The sequence below is a fragment of the Hibiscus syriacus genome, unplaced genomic scaffold, assembly GCF_006381635.1.
Source record: "Hibiscus syriacus cultivar Baekdansim isolate YM2019G1 unplaced genomic scaffold, ASM638163v2 tig00018827_pilon, whole genome shotgun sequence".
NCBI lineage: Eukaryota > Viridiplantae > Streptophyta > Magnoliopsida > Malvales > Malvaceae > Hibiscus > Hibiscus syriacus.
Window position 1 is genome coordinate 238,719 of NW_024062448.1, and position 14,186 is coordinate 252,904.

The 14,186-nt window shown below is 32.7% G+C and overlaps 1 pseudogene; it reads right to left on the reverse strand.

The window, feature by feature from the left end:
• Nucleotides 1–4,923: 4,923 nt before the first annotated feature.
• On the reverse strand, nucleotides 4,924–7,891 carry LOC120209379 (annotated as a pseudogene).
• Nucleotides 7,892–14,186: the final 6,295 nt, after the last annotated feature.

Here is a 14,186-nt window from a genome sequence, read left to right on the forward strand (position 1 = left end):
GCGTATGCGCTTGAATCATCTTGGTTTAGATGAAGAGCAACTTTTATAACATGGCCACACAGATAACCAGATGTTTGCCATTTCATACAACTACACATCTTTGTATTTAGATCGACAAGCCCATTTAAGTTATTATCCAATACTTCAAACAAAGTGTTTGAACATGGTTTAACTCTTCATGACGTTGACTTCACAGCACGTTTCGTTATCTTTTTTCAGTCCATGGTGTAACACGACGTTCCAATGTTCCTGTAAATTTAAATAAATAATACTTAGTAAAATATATGATAAGTTACGAATTTAAAGAAATAATACATGCATGGTTTCTTTTCTTGTAGTACCACTGTTGAATAGAGGCTCGAAAAAACTCCATTAACATAGTAATGGGTAATTTCCAGGAATAACGACTTAGAGCGTTGATTGATTCTGCACTATTAGACGTCATGAAACCATATCTTGCTCCAAGTTGATGTACTCTTGACCATATTTCAAACCCGACATCTTCTAGTGTTTGAGTACATTGAGGCAAAACACGTCTTAAATAATTTATATGCTTATTAAAAACCACTTCCCGATAAGCTTTTACATCCTTCCAGTATGTCCATTTGTGATTTTTTATACCAGCAGACCTTGATTTTAGATTTCTGTACAAATGAACACCACAAAGTCCATGAAAAGCATCTGGGAAACACCTTCTAACAGCGTTGTCAATTGAGTTTGCCCTATCGGATATGATTGTTATATTGCTAATAGGACCTATGTAATCCCTAAGTGCCACATAAACCATGTCCATGAATCAGAGGTTTCAGATTTGCCAACCCCGTAAGCTATTGGCAGTATCCCATTGTTAGCATCCATGACTACTGCTAATAAGTTTACTCCAAGGTATCGACCATTCAAATGTGCTCCGTCAACTATAATAAATGGGCGCATGCAAGTAATAAACGAACGAATCTACAAAATAATATACACAAGACATAATCATTTAAATGTGAAATGCATGTAACTAACAAAAATGAGGCAACAAAATTATATTGATTTACTAACCGTAGCACCAATGGCGATAAACAATAACTCAAAGCGTCCATCTCTATTTGTTTTGATATGAGTTACCGACCCAGGATTTTTCAGCTTTAAATTGTGACAATAAGCCGACAGTTGGGCAAACGATGCTTCTGGAGACCCCCTCAACAATTCCAAGGCATAACATTTGGCTCTCCAAGCTTGAGAATATGAGATACTAATCTTGAACCGAGAATTCATGTCAGTCATAATTTCATGTCTCTGATATACCCTGCCATTCAAAAACATTAACTCAGCCAGAAAACCACCCAACACCTTTTTGTTTGCCTGTCTACGGTGAGGAAAAACTTGGGTTCTTGAACATGTATGTTTATCAATAAAATTCCTAAATTGAAACATTTCACAATCTTTTATCCTCTTTGCAATCATACGCCACGTACAGTTCTTGTCAATCATATACTTTGTTTTAAAACGATATTTGCTTGATTTGTTAACTTTTGGTTGATAGCCATCTTCCACACATTTCGTATACAAAGATATCTTCAAGTCTTCCTTTGTATCAAAACAATCATCTTTCTTGATACGAATAACTTTTGTGTAACAATCAACTGCTATCTTTACCAACTCTTCTTCCGGTATCTGAAGTAATTCTGGCATATTCCAGTTATACTCACGTGGCATTTTCTTCTCTCTTTTTTTCTTCAGGGACTTCTTCTTTTTCTTCTTCAGGGTTATATGAATTACAGAATGGATGTTCAACATGTTCATTCATAGTCGTAACTTCCTCCTCATTATTATCAACAACATCTTCCTCGGCAATGGCTGTTTCATCATCAAAATTCGGGTATTGACCATTATCAAAATCATTACACGCAAGGTCTGTTTCTTCTTCTGAAACATCATTAAAATCCGAGTATTGACCAAGATCAAAGTCCGGGTATTGACCAAGATCAAATTTTGAATACTGACTAGTACTCACAATTTTTTCTGTTGGCTCATCATCATCTAACTGGTCAATACGAAAACCGGAATTTGGTGCTGAAAGTTGATTGGGATTTGGATTAGGAAAAGGTTATGGGTTTTGAGATTGTGTTTGGTATTGGAAATGTGGTGAAACAAATTTTTCTTGGTGATGAAATTGTGGTGGAACCATTAAATTTTGAGGTTCATAACAACGTACATTGTGAGCACCATAAACTGGGGTTGAAGAACTTAGTTGATTACTACACGTAACATTAGAGTTTCATAAGTTAACTTTTTTAATGACAGTTTTAGTTGAAGATTCATGGGTAAAGGCATATATTATAAAACACCATGAACATTCTCCCATGACCCTCCAAAACACAAATATATCCAAACATGATCAACATTAGATGATTTCATTCTACAAATTGTAAATTAATTTACTAAACAAACGAACTATAAACTACATATCATCACTAACTTAGAGAAAAACATACCTTTATTAAGTTGATAGTTGATAGTTTGGGAGAGAAATCATTAAAAAATTATATAGAAATAAAATTATGTAAAAAAAATAGAGATGGGGAAGGATGAAAAATTGCGTTGCGAATTCAGAAATCGAGTTGCGAATTTGAAAAATCGCAATGCGAACTCAGTTGCGAAATTGGAATTCGCGTTGCGAATTCGAGATTGCGTTGCGAATTTGTTGGTCATTTTCGCAAATCCAAAAAAAGTAGGTTAAAATCGTATATTATAAAGCATTTTCGGCCAGTGAAGTTATTTTGTCTAAAATAAATTATTCATCCGTCTTTTTCTCTTGATATTTATTGACCAAGTCCATGAGTGCTGTTTATTACTGTTGCTTTTTGTTTTTAGATGTCGAAACTTCTATTGCAGAGCATTTTCCAATGATATTGCAAAAGGATGAGGACCCAAACCTGATTAATAGGAATAAAACGATGTTAGGGTAAATTTTATGGACTTTACAAGTATTTAAGTAATAGACGCTACCTTAGTGAACTGATAATCATTGAAATTCATTCTCTGGATTGAAATCAAACTGCCTAAACTTTATTAAAGGAAGGATCTAAAGAAATGACTTCACCTGCAAAATTTTGCAAATAATCAATTTCAGCCTCCCATCTCCGGTTTTGTGTGGTCTTATACCAACAGGTTGTGATTTTCTGCCCCCTCAAAGTTCCTTATCTTTTTTTTCCTGAATATCTGCAAAAAATGCAAACAGTTTCCAAGGAAAGAAGATAAGCAACTTTCAGGGACAGGAAACCATCCTTGAATATTTCTTCTCCAAACATATAATAAGAAAATGGATACGCATATGAAAGAACAAGTCACCAACAACAAGTTAGTCTAGTGGGATGAGGCATTAGGTTCCTTAAGCAAGGTCAGGGGTTCCACAGCAAATAACTATGTTTTATGTTGCGGTTGAAGTTTCCAGTATTGCGCCACAGCAAATATATCAACTTTTTCTATCCTACGCATAGTATTAAAAACTAGCTTCCACAGCTGCTTTTCTAATCCTCCTGTTTTCAAGTATAGCTTCAAATGGTGAAAGTGCATTTATTGACATGTCTTTCATTTCACACATTTTAAAATGAGTTATATCCAACACATAAACAGCTTCAATACTTCGGATATAGATAACTGTGGACATTAGGTTTGATTGAGCGATGATTTTAATCGAATAATTAAAACAATGATCAGAATCGATCCGAAAAAATGGGATATCCGAAAATCTGATCTGAACACGTCATCTTGTAACTTTGGCTTCATTGAAAGAGTCGTTAACAAAGCTGCACATGCAATGGCTGCTGAAGGCCTCTCTAGCTCCTCTGGATGCTTTTGAGTAGAGGAAACATCAGGTAGAGCCTTCTAAATGGCAGATGAAGATCGTCGGTTGATTGAGCCTTCTCTCCGGTTCTGCTCTTAAAGGGGATTCCCAAATTCAAGCTCAGACAATCCCTTGTTTCTTCCCCTTCGGCCTACTGCATCACTTATTGTAATATCCCCAAATGTAGAGACTGCCTTGTCAAGACATGTCAAAAGATTATCGGATGTCGCCAGGCAAGCTGTTCGGAGCTTCCTCCCGTACAAGAAACTGTTGTGACCATCGCACCTGTTGATCGTGAAGGTCTGATGCATAGTTAAAGGTGAGTTAGTTTTGTCAGAATTTTTTGTTTATTGAAACAGATGCAACCCATAATTCAGCTTTTTGCCTTGGAAATTAGCACCAGAATAGCATTTACAGCAAAAGTGTATATTTAAGCTGCGAATTGATGTAAAGTTTGAAATCCCAGCTTCAGAGATAAAACACGATGATTGCTGTAAACTCTTGCTGTTAGAAAAAAAATTGTTTTGTAAGGTTATTAGTAATGTCAATGTCAGGTGTTTCAAAATGTAGTAAATTATACCACCTTATATATAAATAACAATTAATCAACTTTAAGCATATTCTCGTGTCTAAGTGCGTAATAAATTATTTAGTCGACTTTATCTGTGACGAGTAGTTCTCGAATTATAAACAACCACTGCAAAATTGTTCGATCTCAATCAAATTTAACATGTGAATGAAATTTGTGTTAAAATAGTACTGTTACGAAAAAAAATATTAACATCGACAGTAAAAGTTTATCCTATTGAATAAAATAATTTAATATATTACGATATAAATCATTATCTTAGAAGCGATTTCTTCTCAATTAGTATGATCATAAATTAAATGTCATATATAGACACTATCTAAAAGAATTTGATCAAACATAAACTAGATGATGATAATTGTACGTCTGCAAACCCAAATAAAATGAAGAAATTCTAGGGGGGAAAGAATTTGATCGAAGAAGAAATTCAGGAAAAAAATCAGAGAGTATTAAATAACATCTTAGTCCATTATCTAAAAGATAGGTGCAGTACATGTAGACACGTTAACACAAACATAAACTAGATGACGATAATTGTACGTCTGTTTTAAATCTTAACCTCAACAATTAAATGAAGATAAAATGAAGGGGCATATATAGACAGTCTTCATAATCTTCCATTGATATAAAATTACTCAAAGTTAGAATAACTTCAGTAATTTACGTAACCCTAATCACAGACCTTTTTTTTATCCAAAAGAACATCTAACCTTATCTAGAGAGGAGTATTCTTGGGTCCATAGAGAAAGTTCCAATAACGGTTAAGCATGTGATCGGTGGGAGTTACTCTATCCCCTTTTCCAGTGCAAAATATCGTATATGCGTCCTGGTCATCGAAAAGGTTACAAATCTAAACTGTTTTCATGTGGAAAACATGGGATTAATAAGAATGGATAGAGACAGAGAACAGCCAACTTACTTTCCAACACCATGCAGCTCAGTCACATAAGTCCATTCGTTCCATAAATACTCCTGACTTCTGAGACATTCGTTGTATCATCTCTGCCCGCTTTTTTTTTGCAAACCAAGAGTTTTTATAGCCTTTTCTATCTCCTTAGTGGCAACCTCGGTGGCTGTCTTTGCATCAGGGCACAGAGTGAAGAATTCGGATAATACTTTTCTAGCCTGCAGTTGATGTAACCATCATTACTTTGACTGCTTTTACCATCCACTGCTTCGATTTTCTCAAGTTTAACCATAGAAAAAAGCATCAATGATAGAAATATCAAAATTTGATGTCTCGTTGAATGTGAACACAGAGAAGTTCTATGGTCAATGACGAGATTAACAGGTTTAGCTTGGTTTACCATTACAGTAAGAAAAGAAACAAATTGATCAAGATCGGCTAACCACGATAACTAAAAGAGAATCTCATGAAAGTCGATCATATTTCAATTTGTTTTCAGTTTCCAATCCAAATAATACAATTTATCTGCAATACCGTTAGCAAACACAAGTTTCATTAAACGTTGTTATATTACAGTTCCATTTGAACAAAAATAAATATGTTTCCATTTTCCAACATGAAATTGCTTGGATGACTGAAAACCAAGCATGAAAATTTCATAGCAACACAACATCCAAAAGTAAAGCAACAGCATCTAATCTAACTGCAACAAGCATTATTAAGTAAAGAAATGCATAATGGAATAAAATATTTAATTGAAAGAAACCTGGCCGCCAGATGTTCTATTGAGAAGCATGCATATAACCAAGACCCTCCAGGGGTCATGTGCATGATCCTCCTGCAGAAGTGGGGCTTCAGAGCGAGGAGGGATCCATGTATTATCTTCAGTTTTTCGTCGGTAAGCCTCATCTCTTTTCTGAGAAGCAGAAAGAAAAGTTTTAACTCCTTCCGTCTTCCTTGGTTTTCTCAAGCCATCCAAAGTTTCACTGCTCTTCTGAAAATAAGGGGACTGTTTCAATACTCTGGGTTTTGTTCAGCAATTCCCATTTGTCCTGCCTTGTTTTTCTTTACTTGACTGGAAATACTGAGAGACCTTTTGAACTTGCACATCCCCTCCCCTCTTCTTTACATTCTGATTGCAAACATTGTCCCCTTCCTTCAAAAACTTTTCCTCTGTTCTCCTCTTCTTTCCATTCTTTTTGCTTACATTTTCCCCTTCCTTCAAAAACTTTTCCTCTGTTATCCTATTCTTTCAATTCTGTTTACTGATGTTTTCCCCTTCCATCAAAAGCTTTTCCTCTAATCTCTTCTTTCCATTTTGTTTGCTATCCCCTTCCATCAAAAGCTTTTCCTTACTACAATCCTCGTACAAAACTTGCGAAATCAAATTGAGCTGTCCTCCGCAGTTGCCAGTTAAGCTGTTATGTTTTTTTCCACTTGCTTGAAAATACGGTGAAACCTTTCGTACTTGCACATCAGCTATCCTCCTCTTTCCATTCTTTTTGCTCACAGTTTCACTTTTGTTCAAGACATTTTCCTCACCATGATTGCCCTTGTATGCAAATTGGGAAAACACATGATCAAAATTTCTAATCTCTTTGCCGTTGGAATCCATTTCATTTGTCAAACGCCCATCAGCCACAATTCTTGCCTTCATCAATAGTATCTCTCTTCCCTTCAATTTCCTTCAACTCCGGCACTTGGGGAAGTACAGTCCAACCTTAAACACTTGATAAATGATCTGAGTCCACAACAATTAACAAATACAGTCATGTATACTATTCAAGAATTGGGTTGAGAACAACGTCTAGGATACAGAAACAGAAACAGTAATAGGAAGCATAACCAATTCATTCAACATTAACTGAAGCCCTATCTGAAACCAAAAGAAGCTAAAGATAAACTGAAGTTCATATTTCTATGAAATTCATTACAAAAATAGGAGATTTCTAACGTCCATTGGCCAGCAGATAATCTATTCAGAAGAATCAAATTCTTTAAGAATTAGAAGACAGAGACACAAAGGTCCAGTCATCTGTAAGTTTGGAATGGGGAGAACAACAGCATATGCCCAATTTCATCTTATTACAACACATGCATGCAACTCATCAATTTCGAACCAATTAGTGATCAATCAGCTATTGTCTCGATTGTCAATATCCATGGAAAAGAAATGCCAGACAAAAACAAGATATAATATATGGCATCGCTAGCCAATAACTTCCCCAAAAGAATATATATAGAATTCAGACCACAAAATTCCTACACGCTAGATAAACTAAACCCATCATTTTCTATACAATATAACGAAAACCCAATCATTTTCTATACTTAACAAGTAATATTCAATCCTAAAACGACAGATAAATGGCCTGAGAAATACTTCAATTAAATATATATACACGCACATAAACAAAATAGAGGTAAAAGCCATTAGATCGAGGGGGAAAATTAAAATAAAGAAAGAAAACCTGGAAAATTTCCTCGTTGAGAAGATTACGTCCTCTGGATTCTCCAGGCATTACAGCTGTGAACCGGGGATCCACTTCAATTGTTTTCCCTTGTCCAGAGCTTTGCTCCTAATAGTTTAAATAAAGAGGTTTTAAAGCCATATTACATGGGCTTAGAAATTTTATTTTGAGTAGAATTTATCGACTTAATTAGGAACAAGTATAACATTGGCTTAGATATTACATGGACCACTAAAGTAGTCAACAATTATTGTTAAATTTATAATTTGAGGTTTAAAATTCGATTAAGAGAAATTAAAAAAAAACTTTAATAAAATTATAAATAAATATGATTTTACCTTGTACCGTAAATTTTAATCTATTTTCTTAATTAATTTTTGATTTAGGACAAATCGCTAATTTTTTTCACATTATTTTCGTAAAATATTCAACCAATTACTTAAAAATTTATGTAAAATAATCATATATATATATATATTCTATTAGTTTTACTAATTTTTATTTTGTATAATTTAGTTATTTAAAATAATTATGATGAAAAATTAAGAAAATATCATCAAATGAATAGTTCAACCCCAAGAATAATATTTTCGTAGGTTTCAGATATTTGATTCAGAGCTTGTATTAAAATGTATAAAGCGATAAAGTTCAGTAAAATATTTGGATAATCGGATCGAATCGAAAGTTTGAGAAATTTTGAAGAATGTTAGAAGAAGGTTAAAAAAATTATTTTCATATTTTAGAATGGTGAAATTTAAAATTGATTATTAGAAATAAGATTGATTTTCCATGTTGAACCCAAATTGTTTAATTATGGTGACTAGTTTGCAATTTTTAGAAATTTCAAGGATAAAGTGGAAAGTATGGAAAAATATGTTCATGTTTGACTTTGAAGATGATGTAAGGAAGATGATATCATGGGAATGTCAAATTGGAAATTATTATATTTTAGTAATGGTAAAAAGGTAAATTAGAATTAAATGAACTTTAAATTCATTTAATTATTATTAAGACACATGTTATGAGATATTTTGGTAGAAAACTTAAGAATTTGCTCATCATCTTCTCTTATTGACGTGATATCCATAGCTCCAAGGTGAGATTTTATTTTTCATTTTTAAGTCATTTTAGGTTATTTTTGGACTAAAGTGTGAAATAGAAAAATTATCTACATTAAATTTCCTACAAGATGGTGTAAATATTTCACGTTTTCATGCTTGAAGTGATGACTTCATGAATATGGTGGATGAAGAACAAGTGGATTTTGGTCATTTAAAGTTGAAGTTTGATGTTAGTGATGTTATGGAGTTGTTTCCAAGCAAGTTGATGAATAAAAACCATTATGAATGGTTATGTTAGACTTTGCCAACTTAGGGTTTCATGAAGAATTGTTTAAATTGATATAGAACTGAATGGAATTACATGAATTGATGTTAGAAGGTTGAAATCATGCTTGAATCAAGTTGGACATAATTGAATTACTAGTTTGAAGAATTCAACCATGATGAAATAAATTAAGGAAAATTATACAAAATTTTCCTATGAATTAGAATTGATATTAGAATGGTTCTACATGCTTTGGAAAGTTATTTGGACAAATTTGGAACTTGGTGAAAGTATAAGGACTATTTCACATATTTTGGAAATTGTAGGGATTGAAGTGCAATTGTGTAATAGTTGAAATAATATTATGGAATTTAATATTTGAATGTTGATTTTAAGGTTAGAATGTTTATTTGGATCAAATTGTAAGTTTACTAAAGTTTAGGGATTAAATCATGAATATTGGAAAGTATGAGAATTAAATAGTAATTACGCAATTGTGAAGGTATTAGTTTAAATACAATGAAAATGCTAGAAATTTTGGTGTTTGGAATTAAATTAAAGTGAAATCGCAAATGACCATTTTGAGTGAATTGGAAAAGTTAGGATGAATTCTAAAAGAATTTATAAATTGTGGTTGAAATGTAAAGTTGTGAAATTATGTGGATTAGTGATGAATATGAATATTAAAGGAATAAAAGTGTCATTTTGGAATGATTAAGGTTGATATTGAGTTGTGAAATGATATCGAACAAGTATCGAATGAATTTTATGGACTTATTTATTAGATTTTACTTATGTTAGTACGATACTAACATATGCTTTGAATATATGTGTTGTATATATATGATTTTGTATAGACTGTGATAAATTTCGTGATCAAAGTTAATCAAAAGTAAATGATCAAGTTTAAAGCTTAGCGAGGCTTATATTTTGACATGTATAAAAAGTGTCAAGGTGAGTACAATGTATACATAACATGATACATGGATGTTTTATACATCATTAGGAATGTTATTTATTATATATATTGACATATTATGCCATTTATTATATATTGACATATTCTAAATATGTCAAAAGTTAATATAAAAAGCATTTATTACTAGTTTATATACGATGAATGTTATTTCGGGTATGAACTGCCCAATGTTGAATTATTGATGTACATTGCCATGGATTGAATAAATATATACTACATGTCCAAGTATTTCATTGAGGAACAATGGTATAGTAGGCATGTCGTAGAGTAATACCCAAAATTTTGGTAAGTGACCAAAATTTAAATTTTGAAAGTTTAGTGACCAAAGTAGAAATTTGGGAAATATTTAGGGTCTAAAGTAGTAATTTTCCAAAAAAGAATTTTTATCTCGTAAATAAATAATTCACCCTAATAATGATATTTTGCAGGAATTAGATTTTTGATTCAGTATTTGTATTAAAAGCTACAAAAATGATAAAGTTCGATAAAATATTTGAATAACCGGATTGAATCTGAAGTTTACAAAAATTAGAAGGATGGTAGTATGGGGTTTGTAATATTATTATGCTATTTTTAATCAATCGAATTTAACATGGATCAGTGGAAATAAGTGGACTTTCCATGTTAAAGTGGAATAGTTGAATTAAAGTGACCAAATTTAAATTTTTGGAAAAGTACATGGACAAAGATGAAAATTTATGAAATAATTATTGATATTGTATGATGTAAGAATGGTGATGGAAGCATGATGAAGCATGGCAAGGTGGTAAATATCAAGATTCAATATGGGTAGAAAGAACTTCTAAAATTTAAATGAATTTTTAATTCATTTTAATTAAAAATATAACAGTGTCCATGACTTTAAGTGTAGAAAAATCAAGAAAAACTTTCATCTTCTTCTCTTCAAATTGTAGCCTCCATGGATGAGCAAACAAGCTTTTCATTTTCATTTTCAAGCCATTTTAGTGAGTTTTTGGACTAAGACATGAAATAGAAATGTAATCTATATGGAATTCTGTACAAGTTGATATAAAAATTTCATTGTTTTCATGGTTAAAGTGTTGAATTGGTGATTATGAGGGTTGAAGGGGAAGTGAAAATTTGATGATTTAAGGATAGAATTTGATGTTAATAATGTTAAAGAATCATTTTTAAGCTTGTAGAACGATTGAAAACACCTAGAACCCCTTGATGTAGTGTTCAACCATGGTGAAAATACATGAAGAAATGTTGAAGTTTGGTTTGTTCTGATATGGAAATGATTGAGAATACATGAAAAGGATGTTAGATGACAAAATCATGTAGACACTTATTTTCATCTAGGATTATTTCAAGAGATTTTATATTTACAATTTTTATGTTATAATAATATATGGTTTTTAAGAATATATAATATAGTTTTTTGAAAACATATTATATAGTTTTGAAAATATATATCATTGTTTTTGAAAACGTATTATTTAGTTTTTAAAAATATTATATATATTATGCAATTTTTAAGCAATATATATATATAGTAAACATATTTTTATTATTTTATGTTGTTGATTTACTTTTCATTTTTGTTTTTATTTTTAGGTCAAAAAAAAGTCTGGATCGAGTGGTCCAAGTTTAATTTTAAATTCAGAGTCCAAAATGACGGTAAAGTCCAGTAGGGATCGTAAAGGGCAGCAAATAAGCCTACCTCACCCAGCAAGCTGAATCTACCAAGCCTAAGAGACAAGGCCCATTCGTAAAGTACAAAACAGTTAAGGTTTTGTGCTTAATACATGCACCATAAGGAGGTAGACCGTCCGATCAAGAGAAGTATCAATGGGCCAGGTTGGATGACATTAGTGTTTCAAAACCCTAAAAAGGCATATCAACAAGCACAACCTCAAAGTGGCCGTTAGAGTTGTCCCCTCGATCCAGCAACCATGAATCATCTGGAACATTCTAGAACACGGAAGGCGACCCATCGACACCAAACGACGCATGAAAGCCATGAGCTAACGTAGATGGAAAGATTTATTTTTCCACAGTTTGATTCAAAACCCACAAAGAAACATGATCGTATCTAAATGAAAAAGGGAAAAATTCAGAGCCAAATGAACATAACTGGAAAATCGAAACAAAAGTGGCAACTAAGTCAAATCAGAGATAGCAAGAATCCAAATTGAGCACAAAACAAAATGATACATGTTTCCATTAAAATGAAACGGAGCCAAATCAAATAACAAATCCTAGAGACCACAAAATCGAAACGAATCATTTCGATTTAATCAAAGGAGGAAACAAGTCATTCCAAGTCGCCTATAAAACCTGAAAAACAAAATGAAAATGGTGAGCTTTCATTAGGAAAAAACACCCAAAATACGAATAAAAATCGAAGTAGAAGATAGCAGAACCTAGATTTGTAGCTTTCATTACCGAGGAGAGAACAAACAGTCACTGGAGATTCAAAATAAAATCGAAAAGATAAAATCAGGGCATTGTTTCGTTAGATCTAGGCCACAGTGAGGTTGCATGTGCGATTGGTGAGCATATTTGGGCTCGGGGTGTTGAGCGGTTTTGAAGGGGCTAGGGCTTCAGTCTCTTACTACCGTGGATGGTAGCCAGATCATTGCGAGACGACGACGTTCAATCGAGGAAAGTGACCGAAGTTGGGGCTGGTTGAGAGAAAGTTGAGAGAGCAAAGGGCTTTACTTTTGAATGAATGACATAAAATGAGTGAAAAGGGGTTTTTAGGGGGATTTATATATGAGGCACCAAACTGCAAATAGGACTTTCTTAAATCCTTTATGTCATCCCTATAAGTTTGAAGTGTAATTCAATTCGGTCCTTTAATGCAATTTAATCCATATATTTTAATTTATTTTAATTTAGTCCCCTCTATTTATTTACTATTATTTTTGTACCTAATCGTTTTTTGTTTTGCAGAATCCCAACTCTTTTATCATTCTTTTTTATGTTATTTTTATTTTTTTTTTCATTTTCTCTTGATATTTATTTCATTTGTATTCTAAAATTAATTCTATTTTTTCAAATTCCTAAATATCCATCAAAGGTAATTGTCTTTGATCGAAATTTCAATTTTGATTTCAATTTTTAATTTTCATAATCAAGACAACCGTGGTAATTGTGTGGTGTCGAAAAGGCAATATAGGGGTGCTCACCCTTCCCCGATTGTAATCAACTCATGAATCCGACGAAATTACTAGTAAGGCATAAATTCGGTAAATGGGCAAAATAGAGGTATCTGATCTACCTAATTCTTAAATGATCGATGGAAACTCCATCACAATTCCAAGTCGAAGCTTGAACCCAGGACCACCCGAAGGACCACCTGAAGGATCGTTGTGATAGCTTGGCAACTCTGTTAGGGACACAAGAGAGTCAAACCAATAATCAATTACTCTGTTTTCTTCTTATTTGAAAATTGTTACTTTTGATATTTTTTCAAATAAATAGTTGCAATGATGTTTTATTTCAATTTTTTTAGATTTTCCAAAAGTTTTCTAAAGCTCTAAACCTAAGCTCTGAACCCGTTTAGAAGAGGGTGAAAGTGAAGCCTTCGTGAAAATTTATTCTTCATGTTAGGCCTAGCAAGTAGCCTCCGAGATTCAAATGCCTTATGCTTTGTAGGAATTTATTCCTCGTGTTAGACATATGGAAATGTGTCCCTTTGAGTTTAACTCAATCCACATAAGCCTGTGATGGGTTTAGGACCGAGGTTCTGGTAAGCCTAAGTGTCACCAGCGAGGAGAACTAGGGTCTCTTTATAGAACCAAAACCATGTCTTTACGAGAATTAAAGTGTACCCCTAAACCTCATACAAGCCCTAGGATGTAGTTTTATTTCTTGCCTTTATTTTACAGTTCAAAGTATGTGAACTATAGATATATGCGATTATGATTTATTTCCAAGGAAAAACATGATGGATTAGAAATCATGATCGGGTTTGAACAAAAGCATGTGTGGTAGATATCATGCGGGTAGAAGTGATTCTAATTTTGCTTTTAATATTAATTTACCTTACTAAATTTGTTCTTTTTGTTTCTCTTTTTATTTTTTTTTTATTTTTTTCATCTACATCATTG